Source organism: Muscardinus avellanarius, assembly GCF_963383645.1.
Source record: "Muscardinus avellanarius genome assembly, chromosome: 12".
Classification (NCBI taxonomy): domain Eukaryota; kingdom Metazoa; phylum Chordata; class Mammalia; order Rodentia; family Gliridae; genus Muscardinus; species Muscardinus avellanarius.
In genome coordinates, this window is record NC_137798.1 from 1,469,989 (window position 1) to 1,476,689 (window position 6,701).

Genomic DNA, 6,701 nt, shown 5'->3' on the forward strand with positions numbered 1-6,701 from the left:
ATTCTATATTCCAAGAGAGCAGAATAGCTCTGAACATAAAATCCTCACCCAACTCCTCTGTTTGCAGAGAAGTGGGAGCTGGAATAAGAAGAGACCAAAGTGAAGGCCCTGAAGAACTCCCCACCGTCCCCAGCTCTGGGGAGCGGCACCCTGCAAAGGCTGGTGTCTTCAGCGTCTCCCCCACCGCTTCTGAATTTGCTCTGTGATGATAACTAACTTGGCTCGTGTAGAAGTCAACTTTCCAACCACTGTGCTTCCAAACGAGGACATGTGTAACAAGTATTTGTCACCTCTGCAATGAATGCAAAGCTCTGCACATAAAAGACACTCAATATGCGCAGACGCGAGTGGGCTGGACCCCTCAGGGGGCAAGTAAGGGGAAGAGCTTCTTGGCCCAAGGAAAGCGGTCGGGTGAAAAGGGATGTCACAGTTATTGACAATTTCCCCCCAGGTACAGCATCCTCTTTTTTTTTTTTTTTTTTTTGCCTAAATTGCTTAGAAACAAGAAAATAGTATAAATTATTCCAATGAAATGGCAAATTCCAAAGGTCAATGCCATGTCTTTGCTGTGAACTGAATATGTTTGGCACAATAGAAGCATGAAGAGTTACTCATTAGTAAGAATTTTATTTAAATTTTTAAAAAAATTATTCCTGATTATCATAAAGTGACAGGCAGAAAAATCTCTATGGATCAGCACACTCTGCTACTGCACGTCAAGTGAAATTCAAAACAGGTGGGCAGCACTCGACACTCACACCCATTCACTCAACAAACAGTCACTGATTACCTATCATGGGCCAGGTGCGCATCAGAAGATTCACCCTCAACTCTCAGCGAAAAGTTCCCCATGTAGTGCCTGTGGCTGGTACACGGGGAGAAAGCAAGTTTCTTCCATACCAAAACGCATTCAGCCGGCAACCTTTTAATTATGACATGGTAAAAACTAGATTTGTAGATGGTATATTACGAGATGCCTGGAATGTAAACGGCACATGTCATAAGCAGCAGCTTGTCCGATGGATGGGGACTTGTCGAGAAGGAGGGGCCTTTCAGAAGAAGGGCAGTTAGACAGAAGTAGAGGAGGAGTTGGAAGCTAAGCGGCCGGTGGTGGCCTGCAGTGAGCGCCACCTCGCAGTGGGTGGTGGGTTGGTGGGTGGTGGGAGCCCAGCCTCTGGAGGCCAGGGCGAGGGCCCGCTCGGCTGCTGGAGGTCAGTGTGTCCCAACAGCAAAGCCATTGAAAGTAGAACCATACATACAAATCTCCCGACTTCGAACTCTATACACACCAAGCATATTCCTTGTTACAGTTTGTATTCCTACTTTTATCTCCCTTTGCCTGTGAGAAAACGAATATTCCTTATTGTGTGTGTGTGTGTGTGTGTGTACATATATCTATATGTGAACATGTATCTTACGCTGACCTTAAGTACCTGCGTCAAGTCAAGCGATCCTCCTGCTTCAGCCTCCTGAGTAGCTGGAATTACAGGTACACCACTGCATTCAGCTTATTATATTTTGGGTCTTAATTAAATGAATTGGAATTCTGGCTTACATATCAGTCTCCCGTGAGTTCGGTTCATGGACGTCTCCGGGTGCAGAATACATCAACTCAGAGTCGGCAAGTCTGAAGGGTCCACTTTAAATTCACCGTGGTAAACGCCAAACTGTGAGGCTCTTTGTCAGGAAGCTAGCCAGCGTCTCCAAGTGACACCCGAGCCACGGCGAGGTTGAACCTTCGAGCCTCAAGGGAATTCCCTAGGAATTTTGGTATGGATAATCTTACCATGCCTGTTAGTAATCCATCTTCACCTTTGACATTTTTTTTCTCAACAGGTAATCTGACCTTTCTGAGTTTTATTTGTTTTATTTTGGGGGTTTTATAAGCATGAGTGGAGAAAAGTGGTTATAATTTTTGCTTTACCTTGATAGACGTTTCCTACAAATTAAGGATGCGTTTCATATCTGACACATGGATCTTTAGGGTCCTTATGACTACGTACCCCCACTAAAATGAATAAAGGCCATCACTTTCCCACTCTAATAACCTGAGAACAAATAGCAGAAAAAATTTGTGACTTTCGCCCATACACAAGGTTAAAAAGCATGACTAGGAAATCTCCATACTACACCCAGGTCACAGAAATAGAGTACAGCAGGCACACACCAGCCTCTACCTTTGGGTGTGCATGGAACTTCTTCTAATGAGAGCTGTCAGATGCTTGTTACTACAAAATAAATGCCTTTTGGCTGCTTATTTTTTTTTCCCCCTGATTAAAAAGAAAGCAAAACTGTAACACAATTCTTAAACAAATTCGAAATGGTATCATCATTGTTAATGCTCTTTTTTTTTTTTTTTTTTACAATTCAGTTCATCACTGCAGGCAAATCAGTTTCTCATTCATAAATTCTCTGATTGTCAAAACAATGTACATGATCGTTTATCATAATGTAATGTAGCTTAGAAAGCAATCATAACATAAGGACGACTTTCTCTTATGGAAAGGAGAGCCTATTTTGATATATTTTAAAGGCGAGCTCTGATTGGCTACTCACTAATTTGTTGCTGTGAGAAACCTAATAGTTTATTTTAAAAATCTTTAAAATTTTAGTTGCTCAGTAGTATTGTATCTGAATTTCTTTTTTTTTCAGTTTTTTTTCTTTTTTTTCATATTTATTTTTAATTGGTGCACTGTATTCATACATCATAGTGGGATACATACTTTTGTAGACATACATGCACACATTGCCCAGTCAGCCCCCACCCGATCCCCACCCCGTTCTCTCCCTATCCCCCCCTCCTATGCTTGGCTTAGTAGTTGACATCTAGTATTATAGCAATTTATCCAAAATTAAAAATGATAATCTCTCATAACAGTTTCATTTGTCTGATACCAAGCTTTTGATGACTTAAAGATAACATTTCAATATTTCTTTTTGCTTTCTTTCTTACCAGAGAATCTATTTTTTTCTATTTTTTAGGTGAAACTATCATATATTTATATATTTATTTTTCAGAAAAAAAATCTATCCTAATATGGAATATGGACTCTAGGTACCCACATCGATCTTGAAAAAGAAAAAAGCTAGAAGATATATATTTTCTGATTTCAAACCATATAAAGCTACAATAATTGAAACAGTGTAGTACTATTCTAAAGGCAGATATATAAACCATTGGAGTTAAATAAAAGCCTAGAGCTAAATTCTTCCCTATATTGTCAAATTATTTTTGACAAGGTTTCCACGAACATTTGGTGGTGGAAATAATAATCTTTTAACTAAATATTGTTGAAACATAATAATTACATGGAAAAGAATAAAATTGGACCCTTACCTAATCCCATATACAAGTATTAACTCAAAATAGATAAAAGACCTAAGTATAAATCTTAAGACTATAAACTTTTAGGAGAAAATCTGGGTCATAAAACCTCACAACATTGAAATTGGCAGTGATTTCTTGGTTATGATTTCAATGGCACAGGCAACAGAAGAGTATACAAACTCCCTAAAAAATAAAAAACATATTGTATATCCAAAGACAATGTAACCAGAGTTAAGAGTTACTAATAGAATGGGATAAAATATTTCCAAATGCTATATCTGAAGGTATATTAATATTCCAACTAGAAATCCTAAAAATTAACAACAATAAAGGCAAACAATACCCTTTAGAGATAGGTAACAGACTAACATAAATAATGAATCTCCACAGATAACCAATCTTAGTTGTCTGTTGGATGGAAAATCTTGTTTCTCTAGTTCTGATGTGTGTTACCTATTTCTTCTTTGTAGTTAATCTCTTTGAGTATTTTCTCTAGTGCTGGTTTTGAAGACATAAATTCCTTCAGTTTCTGTTTGTCATGGAAGCTTCTTATTTCTCCATCTAATTTGATAGAGAGTTTTGCTGGGTAGGAAATTTTTGGCTGGAAGTTGTTTTCTTTCAAAATTGGGAATATGTTACTCCAAGCCCTTCTGGCTCTCATAACTTGGTTTGGGAAGTCTGGAGTGATTCTAATTGGTTTGCCTCTGAATGTCACTTGGCCCTTTGCTTTTGTTGCCTTTAAGATTCTCTGCTTGGCTTCCACATTGGTCATTTTGACAATTATGTGGCGTGGGGATCCTCTTCTCTGATCCTGTCTAAAGGGAGTTCTATACGTTTCCTGGACCTGCGTATCGACCTCTTGCTCTATGTGTGGAAAATTTTCTGCTATTACTTCCTTGAAGAGATTGTTGATCCCTTTAGTTTCACTTTCTTTTCCCTCCTCTATTCCAATTATTCTTAGGTTAGCTCTCTTAAAATGGGCCCATATTTCTTCAATATCAGATTCCTGCTGTCGGATATTTTTTCCTAGATTAGAAACTATGCGTTCATTTTTGGATTGCTCATCTTCTAAGAGCGAGATTCTGTTCTCCATGTGTTCTAATCGGTTGTTTGTGCTTTGAATTGAGGCCTTTACTTCATTAATTGCATCCTTTATCTCTTTTTGGCTCTCTCTGAGTTCTTTTCGAAGCACCTCTATTATTTCTACAGTTATTTTCCTGATTTGATCTTCTAGAAATCTCTGATTTTCTGTTTTATCGGGTTCTGATGTTGTGGGGTTGTGAGCATTAATTGCTCCAGTATTATTCCTCTTTCCCATGATTTTGGAAGTTTGTGCCTTCTCTGGGTTCTTCCCTTGGGTCACTATGACTTCACTTAAGGTGCTCTGGATCTCGAGTCAGTAGTATCTCAGACCCCACTACTCCTTTACTGGGTTTTATCACAGAGTCTCTGACCCAGAGAGTCGATAGAGGCTGCTTTAGACTGTGGGGGGTGCCAGGTTGCACGTTCTCCTATGGTGTGATATCACTGCCACCGCCCCTCTCCCACTGGGTCAAGTCCCAGTGAGTACAGTACTGGGATTTCTCCGCTGTGGCCCGCAATTTGACTCACTGTTCTTGAGTACGCAGATGTAGCTGTAGTGAGTTCCGTGCTGCTGCCGCCGGCGGCAATATGGCGCCGCTGCTACGCCCTCGGCTGTTGGGCTGGCGTTTTTTTTTCTTTTTTCTTGGTTTTGATTTCCACTCTGAATCCCTGCAGCGTGTGCTGAGCTCAGACACTGGGAGCTTTAGATGTCCTCTGCGCCGAGAAATCCCGCCTGGCTGTTCCGCAGCGGTTCCCCTCGGCTTGCTGTGGCCGTCCCGTGAATTCGCCGGCAGTATGGCGTTGCTGCCGCGTCTGCCGCGTCCTCGGGCGTGAGGATATCCTCTGTGGCTCTGTTCTCAGTCCGCTTTCTCTCTGGAGCCTGGTGATTTTTTTTGTTTCTCTGGTGATGTTGTTTTCTGGCTTTGAAAGGCGCTGATTTTGTGGTAATGGATATTTGTTGTTAGCGGGGCTCTTAAGCCCCGCTTTTCTCGGTCGCCATCTTCCCTGTATCTGAATTTCTAAGCTCATTTTTTCTTTCTGTTATTCTTCTTTTCTCTCTTTTAGCTTCAGTACTGTGGTTTTCTTTTTTTTCTTTTTCTTTTTTTTTTTTTGGTGGTACTGTGGTTCCTGGAAGCCCTTCTACCTCCGGGCTACACTCCCAGACCTATTTTTACATTTTTATTTAGAAACAACAGGGTCTCCTAAGCCAGCGTTTGCGGCTGGCTTTGAGCCTGCACGATCCTCCTGTCTCTGCCTCCCAAGCGCGGGGATTACAAGCGTGCGCCACCACGCCCGGCATAGTACTGTGGTTTTCTAGGTAGAAATTTTTAATTTTTATCTAAAAATAGTCCTCCTTAAAATTTTAAGATAAATCAAAACATCCACAAGTCACACCTGAGTACTTAGACTATTATTTCGCATACTGGAATGCCTGGTGTCAAATGAGAAACAAGGTTTAGTTGACTTATAAAAGAATTTGACAGAGTATTAGTACCCAAGGACCACTGTAACAGAATATCATAAACTAGATGGCTTAAAACTCCAAGGGGGCCGGGCGTGGTGGGCACGCTTGTAATCCCCGCCCTTGGGAGGCGGAGTCAGGAGGATCGCGCAGGTTCAAAGCCAGCTAGCTATGCTGGCTTAAGAGACCCTGTTTCCAAATAAAGATATATAAAAAAAAAAATGGATCTGGGAGTGTAGCCTGGAGGTAGAAGGGTTTCCTGGAACTCCAGTACCACCACCAAAAAACAAACAAACAAAAAAACCCCACAAGGTACTCCAAGGTGCCAGCCCTCCTTCAAGCCTCTAAGGACAAATCTTTCCTTGACTCTTCCAGCCTTTGGTGTTTCCCAGCAGCCTTGGCCTTCCTTGGCTTGTAGATGGATGACTCCAGGCTCTGCCTCCATTTTTACATCTACTTCTCGCTGTGTATCTATATGTCCCTTCTGTACTTATAAGGACTCCAGTCATATTGAATTAGGTCCAACCTAATCCAATACAACCTTAACTTGATAAAAAAAAAAAATCTCCAAAGACCCTGTTTCCAAGTAATGTCATATTTGCAGGTACCAAGAGCTAGGGCAAAACTGCAAAGCACAAGTGCAGAGGGCTAAGATGGAGGAACATGCTGGTGTGGCCGAGTTTGGATCACACATGCCTAACTCTCGACAGCACCAGGGTAGGGAAGGGAAGACTCTGTCCCCTTCAGCTACTGTATTGTGAGGAGACGCCCGGGTTACCACCCACCAGGGAAGAAGCCAAAGAGGGAGTGGAGCCTGAGCTGCCAGAA